At 34.6% G+C, this 9,537-nt stretch overlaps 2 non-coding genes across 2 annotated transcripts; both read left to right on the top strand.

Moving 5' to 3' along the window:
* The first annotated feature begins 1,651 nt into the window (after positions 1-1,651).
* Positions 1,652-1,758, top strand: LOC114008569 (U6 spliceosomal RNA). Its single transcript, XR_003550090.1, has one exon. It is a non-coding gene; the product is annotated as a U6 spliceosomal RNA (small nuclear RNA).
* A 6,278-nt stretch (positions 1,759-8,036) lies between these two features.
* LOC114008568 (U6 spliceosomal RNA) lies at positions 8,037-8,143 on the top strand. Its single transcript, XR_003550089.1, has one exon. It is a non-coding gene; the product is annotated as a U6 spliceosomal RNA (small nuclear RNA).
* The last annotated feature ends 1,394 nt before the right edge of the window (positions 8,144-9,537 follow it).

The following is a 9,537-nucleotide window of genomic DNA, read 5'->3' as shown; positions in this document are numbered from 1 at the left end:
GAGCCCAAAGCAACTATAAAGCTAAATAAGCTTGACAAAAATCTTTTTCAGCACTCTGGAAAGTGACCAGAGGCACATGACCCATCAGAGAGGCATTTTCACTTCAAAAACTGCAGAAATTTGGGTATGAGCAGTGGGAGTCTATGTCTTTCTTATCTAGAGATGCTCCTATTCCTCCCATTCAATCAGCATGGGGGTTTTGCAAGAGTGTGGCAAGTGTCAAGGATCAGCAGCTGCAATGCTGTGGTCAAAGAGAGCTCAACTGATTTAGAGTGGTGGGTGACAGTCAAGTCCAGTGCCATTATTAGTGGAAGTGACACTCTTGAAAGCTGGCGAGCAGAGAGAGTCAATGGTCCTCCTAATTTAAAAGTACAGTTGTAGCTGGGGGAAGCATATTTCTAGCTGAGACTGCAAGCATGGGCAGCAGAGAGGAGAGAAAGCACAAAGTAGTCACACAATTCTAGCTAACTTAGAGGCCGTGCACATGCTCATGAGAGATACAAAAGGACACAACAGAAAGTAAAAGACATAGAAAATTTTAAATATCCCAAACTTTGAGTGCACTCTCCCTACCAACACTCACCCAAACAGCAAAAATTGGAAGCCTTATTAGTCTAAGGTGTTTGAGTACATCTCCTGTAATCAATCACTGGATGGCCATTAAGCTATACAGGCAAAGATGCAATCCCCAAAAACCAAAGCTTAAAACGAAGAGCAAGAATTTAAAACAAAATCTAAGCAGATAATTTAATGGCTTTCTTTCTTTCTTTCTTTCTTTCTTTCTTTCTTTCTTTCTTTCCTTTTTTGGAGAGGTTTTTGCTATAGGGCGCATGTGCTCGCCAGAAAGACAGAGAGGGACATAGAGATAGAAAGCGAGAAATCACCCCCCAGGGGGGATGGCCATGACACAATCTGTTCTCCTACATTCTCTTCTCAGGGTCGTGGGCACACATGCACATTCGCCCAGCGTGAGTTTAAGCCACCAGGTCTGGGACTTGAATCACGGTCTACTACATGGGAGTCCAGTGACATAGCCATTACACTGCCAGTCCCTTTAATGGCTGTATTTCAACAAAGACTGACTTCAAGATTTATTCCAGGAAAGTTACTAGACAAAAAGACAAAATAAACATTTTAAATAAAATAAAATATCAAGTAAATATCCAAGGGCCTAACGTTAAAATACAGAATTGCTACAGTTTAATATTTAAAATGCTAAATTTTCAACTAAAATTATAAAACACATGAAGAGAACAAAGTAGGGTCATGCGTAGAGACAGAAAGAACAAAAAGTAGCCAGTAGAAACTACGTTGTTCCTACATGTTGAATTTAGTGCAAAAAGACTTAAAAGAAGCTATTATAGGGCTAGCTAGATGGAGTGGTGGTTAAGGTGGCTGAATCCCACATGGCCAACTGTGCAGTCCAAGTCCTGGACTCAGTAGCTTGAAAAACATGTGAAGTATGTGTGTATATGCCGAAAATCCCAAGAAGAGAATGGAGGAGAAGGTATTGCAGTACAGTCATTCCCTGTAGCAGGTGCTTTCTCACTTTCTCTCTCTGACAAGCACACATTCCCGATATCAAGAAAAAAAATAAATAAATAAGTAAATAAACTACAGTATTATAAACCAATTCAAAGGAACAAAAAGATTGCTCGCTTCAGCAGTACATATACTAAAATTGGTACAATAAAGAGAAAATTAGCATGGCCCCTGTGCAAGGATGACACACAAATTTGTGAAGCATTATTTATTTTTAACCCAAAAAGATCCTCTCCAAGACACATCATAGCCAGATTGACCAAAACCACAAAGATGAGATACTAAAATTGGCAAGAGGGAAACATCAAGTTACTTACAAAGGTCATCTTATCAGGTTAACATCAAATCTCTCATCAAAAATAATGAAAGCAAGGAAAGAATGGGGAAATATAGCCAAAGTGTTAAATGAAAAACAATTTCAACCAAGAATACTATACCCAGCAAGATTATCCTTCACGTGGGAAAAAAAGATAAAAAAAACATTCCCAGATAAGCAAAACCTGAAAGAATTACCAACTCCAGACCATTTCTTTAAGAGGTTCTGAAGGGAGTTCTATATCAGAAAAATTAAAAAGTCAGATGGACTGTTATAGGAGGATAAAAAACAACCAAGAAAATGGCTCAGTTAATGATAGGAACAGGTCCAGAAATATTGATAATAACATTGAATATTAATGGGTTTAATTCTCCATTTAAGAGACACAGACTGGCTGAATGGATAAAAAACAGAAACCTTCTATCTGTTGCCTATGAGAAACACGCCTTATGGATAAAGACATATATAGACTAAAAGTGAAGGGCTGGAAAATGATATTCCATGCAAATGGAAATAAAAAAAGGCTGAAGTTGCAATACTGATTTCAGACAAAATAGGTTTCAAGACAAAGACTGTAAGAAGAGTCAAAGAAGGGCATTATATAATAGTAAATAGGTAAATTCAGCAAGAAGACATAACACTTACAAATATCTATGCAACCAACACAGGAGCATCTAAATAAATGAAGGAAAGACTGCTAAAGCTAAAAGGAGAGATGGATGGAACATTATGATTGTTGGGGATCTCCACACCTGAACATCTCATTTAGACAGATCTTCTAGATTAAAAATAAATAGAGAGATACAGGACCTAAATGACACTATAAATCAAATGGGTTTGACAGATATCTATAGAACTTTCAATCCTAACATGACAAAATAAACACCCCAGAATGGAACCTTTTCAAAGATTGACCATATGAAAGGATACAAATCAAGCCTTCACATATTCAGAGGCATAGAAACTATATCCAGCATCTTCTCTGACCATTATGGAATTAAACTCAATATTAATTTGAAGAAACATCCTCAAAATATACAAACACATGGAAACTAAACAATCTACTTCTGAATGACTTCTTAACTATGAAAGAAATTAAGTCTGAAATTTAAAAATTTATGGAAATACTGATAAGGAATACACGAGTTTCCATACTCTATGGGACACAGCAAAAGCAGCCATAAGAGGGAAATTCATAGTAATTGGTGCACATAAGAAAAAGATGGAAAGGTGACAAATAGACAACCTAATATCACACCTCAGGGAATTGGAAAAACAACAAGAACAAAAATGTCAGGTGAAAAAAACATAAAGATTCAAGCATAAATAAATGAAATATAAAATAAACAAAATATACAAAAAAATAAATGAAAGAAAAAACTGGTTCTTCGAAAAGATTAACAAGATCTACACACCATTAGCTAAACTGATAAAGAAGAAGAAAGAAACCAGATAAATCGAATATGGCAACATTACAACAGATACAATAGAAATATAAAACATCATTAGAAGATACTATGAGCAACTATATGCCAACAAACAAGAGAACATGGAGAAGATGGACAAATTCCTGGATGCATATAATCTACCAAGATTGAATCAGGAGGAAATAGAAAGCCTGAATAGACCCATAACAAACCATGAGATTGAATCAGTAATAAAAAAAAAAAAACGTCCTGGGCATGTACACACATGTGCCCAGCATGAGTTTAAGCCACCAGGTCCAGGACACTACATGGGAGAAGAGTGGTGTAGGTGGCATATCTCCCTGACCCCAAAATATACTATAAAGTTGTGATAATCAAAACAACATGGTATTGGCAAAAAAACAGACAGGTGAACCAATGGAATAGAATAGAGATCCCAGAAATAAACCCCAAAGCTTACAGCCAAATGATTTTTGACAAAGGATACCATTTCATCCATTAGGAAAGGGAAAACTTTTTTAGTAAATGACTCTGGAAAAACTGGGTATCCACCTGCAAAAAGATGAAACTGAATCCCCATCTTTCACCATTAACAAAAATCAACTCAAAATGGATCATAGATCTGAACCTAAGACCTCAAACTTTAAAACTGGTGGAAAATGCTGGGGAAACTCGGTATTTGGGGTAGGCAAATATTTCTTAAATAAGATTCGCAAAGCACAGGCAATAATCCCTAAAATAGACAAGTGGGACTATATCAGATTAAGAAGTTCCTGCATTGTGGCCAGCAGGTGACATGTTGGTTAAAGGTGCTGGACTCCCACATGGGTGACCATGGTTCAAGTGCTGGACCTGGCAGCTTGCTTTCTCACTTTCTCTCTCTCTCTCTCGTCAAATTAAACAAATAAAATTAAATATTAAAAAAAAAATTGTCTCCCTCTCCAGCAAACCTGCTGGTTGTACCCAGAAGTTGTGCCCAACCACATCATCACTGCTCTCGATCACACTTCACCCCAAGGAGAATATCCAGATCAGGAGTCTTGCTTAGGTTTATCCAGGATAGAAGAGGCTGGTATCATTTCTCTCCTCGTTATGCAGTTTCTTTCCAAAAAGGAACTCATCCTATCCAAGAGATGGGTGGAATATCCAGTTTAATTATTCCATCTGGGTAGGTTTGTAATATTCAGAATGTCTCCTCCTCATCCCAAATCTTAATTGCTCTGGTTAATTAAGAACACAACTACAACATTATGTGTGGGTAAAACTCCAAAAGTTCATTGATAAAATGTACAATAAGGCTTGAACAAAGCAAGCCACGTACCTGAATAGAGAGTCATTGACTCCTCCAAGCTGACGTATAGGCTTGGTTTAATACTATTTCATTCAATATTCTAATGAGATGAATTTTGAACTTTACAAAATTGCAATAATAATTAGCCTTATTAAAGCTTACTCTGTGCCAGGTATTAATCCACGGGCTAGAAGGGTTTTCAACTCTGTTAATCCTCACAACAACCCCATGACGGTATTATTACTCTTCTCATTGTACAAGCGAAAAAGCTGAGAAATACAGAGGTTAAGCAACCTGCCTGAGTATTTCAGGACTGAGAAGCCTCAACTCAGGTTTTGAACTCAGTGAGTTTGGATCCAGAGCCTATGATCTAAGCTCCTCTGCAACTTGTCTTTTAAAATAAAAGTAGAAAAATAAACAGATACAGCTATCAAAGAACACTACTAATGGAGGCAGTCTAGCCCTAACAACTATCCCGAGGTACAATGAAGAGTAGGACACTATAAAAGAACAGATAAATGGAATCAGTGGAGCAAAATCAATCACTAAGAAACAGAATTTATTGTGTATGTTAATTTAATTAAAGGTGTTCTGACAGACATTTTAATAAATTATGTTAGTACAACAAGTTAACTACTGCAAGGGAAATATAGAGATTCACTTTCAATTAAGAATTTTTATTTTCACCATTCACAGCTGGATTAAATAATTAAAACAAAATTATATCATGAAAAATAGAACAAATATTATTAAATACTTATCAACTTCTAGAGGGAGGATAAATGCCTATATAATAAACTATAAAGGAAGTCCTGGACCGGGTGACTTGTTTTCTCACTTTTCCTTTCTCTCTTCCTCTCTCTGTCTCTCTTTCTTTCTGATCAAATTGAAAATAAGAAATAATAACAAATAAAATTAAATAACTTTTTTAAAAAAAGAAGTTATGACAGGAAAAAGGGCTTGCTAAAACATATGCCATCAAAAATGATAACTTTTTAACATTAATAGTAATGAATTAGAAAATATTAAGAAAAAAGTAATCTAATTCATAATAATAAAAAAACTATTATAATCTTTATATAACATCTAAATGAAAACTATGTGTGATATGTAAAAAAAGTACAAATACTTACTGTCTATGTTCTGTTTGTGATTTTCTATCCTTAATGACAAGAAGAGCAAGTTCCAAGTGTGTTCATGAACAGCATGTGGTTGACAGAAAGCAGAAGTGACCACGTTGTCCTAGTCTGCAAACACAAGATGAAAGAATGCAACTGACTTGATAAATAAAAAGATAAAACATCTATTAACCAAATAAAAACTCAGAAAGAAAATTCAGACAAAGGCAAACAAAATAATTGCAACAAATATAATTTTGTACATCACATAAATGAAGCTGCCCTATATTTGTCAAGTTGCTTTACATTTAAAAGTCCAGTTGATATCTTTGAGATAGATAAGAATTTCAGAAATCAAAAAGCAAAATACTAACACTGATTAGGAAAAATGACATAAGTAGAAAATCTACAGTAAAGACACTAAATATCAATAAGTTCATCTTTAATTCAATAAAAGATGCAAATTAAAATAAGTCATTTTACATTTTCCTTTGTTGACAAAGATTTCTTTTAAATAGTGGCAGTAAATTACTATAAACTCATGCAAACTTTCTATAATACAATTTACCAAAACAGTATAGTTATGTTTTGTGTGATTTAAGTAAATTAAATAATGGGATATAAATAGGTTAAGAAAATTTTACTTAATGTGCAAAGTTGAAATCATGTACAGCCCAGCATTTTTAAAACTTGAAAAACACAGCTAAATTACAGAGCTTTCTAGTCAAGTGTATTGTAAACTGGAGAGACAGCACAGTATGATAATGAGGAGTTTGGAATTCAAGGTCAAGGTGCCTGGGTTTAAATTTCAGCTCGACCATTTGCAAGCTGTGCAAACTTAGACAAGCTACTTTACTTCTCTGTGTCTTCTTTGTCAATAAAGTGGGACTAATAATAATAATCAATGTCATATTATGTTATGATATTAAAGGAGTTAATATATTTAAAGTACATACTTAGAATATGGCAGCACAAATAAATATTATATAGTGTTTGTTAGGACAATGATAATGGTGGTGGTAGTGATGATGATGATGGTGGTGGTGGTGATTGACATTGCCACTTAATGGCACCATGTTAGCAGAAAATATACCTAATCTTTATCGTTATCCTAAGATTCATATTGCTATTAAAATGCTAGAATTTCTTCAGATAATTTTGGTGGGCATTTATTATTTTACCATAGTATATAGTAAATAATAGCTTATAGTTCAAAGTAATTGGTAATTTATATGTGTATATTTATGAGACTGTTAAATAATAATACAGTTACAAGTGGTGAAGTTATCCCTAAATCAATAACTTTAAAACAGAAGTTAGATATAATATTGAATACATTTTCATAAAGAGAGCAAAAAGCATTATGTTATATTAGGTTGTCAGAAAATTCATTACACATCTTTGCATAGACGGCAATAGAAAAATAGGGGACCAGCAGATAGCATAATGGTTACATCGCTGGACTCTCACATAGTCAACTGCAGTTTGAATCCTAGACCTGGAGGCTTAAAACTCACACTGGGCATGTATTCATGTGTACCCCAAATTCCAAGAGACTAGAGAAGAAGGTATTGCAATGTGGCCATCCCCACCTGGGGGTGATTTCTTGCTTTTTGTCTCTCTAGCAAGCGCATGCACCCTCTAGCAAAAATCTCTCTCGAAACGAAAGAAAGAAAGAAAGAAAGAAAGAAAGAAAGAAAGAAAGAAAGAAAGAAAGAAAGAAAGAAAGAAAGAAAGAGAGGGAGGAAGAGGCTGTATTTCAACAAAGACTGACTTCAAGATTTATTCCAGGAAAGTTACTAGACAAAAAGACAAAATAAACATTTTAAATAAAATAAAATATCAAGTAAATATCCAAGGGCCTAACGTTAAAATACAGAATTGCTACAGTTTAATATTTAAAATGCTAAATTTTCAACTAAAATTATAAAACACATGAAGAGAACAAAGTAGGGTCATGCGTAGAGACAGAAAGAACAAAAAGTAGCCAGTAGAAACTACGTTGTTCCTACATGTTGAATTTAGTGCAAAAAGACTTAAAAGAAGCTATTATAGGGCTAGCTAGATGGAGTGGTGGTTAAGGTGGCTGAATCCCACATGGCCAACTGTGCAGTCCAAGTCCTGGACTCAGTAGCTTGAAAAACATGTGAAGTACGTGTGTATATGCCGAAAATCCCAAGAAGAGAATGGAGGAGAAGGTATTGCAGTACAGTCATTCCCTGTAGCAGGTGCTTTCTCACTTTCTCTCTCTGACAAGCACACATTCCCGATATCAAGAAAAAAAATAAATAAATAAGTAAATAAACTACAGTATTATAAACCAATTCAAAGGAACAAAAAGATTGCTCGCTTCAGCAGTACATATACTAAAATTGGTACAATAAAGAGAAAATTAGCATGGCCCCTGTGCAAGGATGACACACAAATTTGTGAAGCATTATTTATTTTTAACCCAAAAAGATCCTCTCCAAGACACATCATAGCCAGATTGACCAAAACCACAAAGATGAGATACTAAAATTGGCAAGAGGGAAACATCAAGTTACTTACAAAGGTCATCTTATCAGGTTAACATCAAATCTCTCATCAAAAATAATGAAAGCAAGGAAAGAATGGGGAAATATAGCCAAAGTGTTAAATGAAAAACAATTTCAACCAAGAATACTATACCCAGCAAGATTATCCTTCACGTGGGAAAAAAAGATAAAAAAAACATTCCCAGATAAGCAAAACCTGAAAGAATTACCAACTCCAGACCATTTCTTTAAGAGGTTCTGAAGGGAGTTCTATATCAGAAAAATTAAAAAGTCAGATGGACTGTTATAGGAGGATAAAAAACAACCAAGAAAATGGCTCAGTTAATGATAGGAACAGGTCCAGAAATATTGATAATAACATTGAATATTAATGGGTTTAATTCTCCATTTAAGAGACACAGACTGGCTGAATGGATAAAAAACAGAAACCTTCTATCTGTTGCCTATGAGAAACACGCCTTATGGATAAAGACATATATAGACTAAAAGTGAAGGGCTGGAAAATGATATTCCATGCAAATGGAAATAAAAAAAGGCTGAAGTTGCGATACTGATTTCAGACAAAATAGGTTTCAAGACAAAGACTGTAAGAAGAGTCAAAGAAGGGCATTATATAATAGTAAATAGGTAAATTCAGCAAGAAGACATAACACTTACAAATATCTATGCAACCAACACAGGAGCATCTAAATAAATGAAGGAAAGACTGCTAAAGCTAAAAGGAGAGATGGATGGAACATTATGATTGTTGGGGATCTCCACACCTGAACATCTCATTTAGACAGATCTTCTAGATTAAAAATAAATAGAGAGATACAGGACCTAAATGACACTATAAATCAAATGGGTTTGACAGATATCTATAGAACTTTCAATCCTAACATGACAAAATAAACACCCCAGAATGGAACCTTTTCAAAGATTGACCATATGAAAGGATACAAATCAAGCCTTCACATATTCAGAGGCATAGAAACTATATCCAGCATCTTCTCTGACCATTATGGAATTAAACTCAATATTAATTTGAAGAAACATCCTCAAAATATACAAACACATGGAAACTAAACAATCTACTTCTGAATGACTTCTTAACTATGAAAGAAATTAAGTCTGAAATTTAAAAATTTATGGAAATACTGATAAGGAATACACGAGTTTCCATACTCTATGGGACACAGCAAAAGCAGCCATAAGAGGGAAATTCATAGTAATTGGTGCACATAAGAAAAAGATGGAAAGGTGACAAATAGACAACCTAATATCACACCTCAGGGAATTGGAAAAACAACAAGAACAAAAATGT

Source organism: Tupaia chinensis, unplaced genomic scaffold (genome assembly GCF_000334495.1).
Source record: "Tupaia chinensis unplaced genomic scaffold, TupChi_1.0 Scaffold000355_1, whole genome shotgun sequence".
Classification (NCBI taxonomy): domain Eukaryota; kingdom Metazoa; phylum Chordata; class Mammalia; order Scandentia; family Tupaiidae; genus Tupaia; species Tupaia belangeri.
This window is presented reverse-complemented; position numbering and strand designations above follow the sequence as displayed.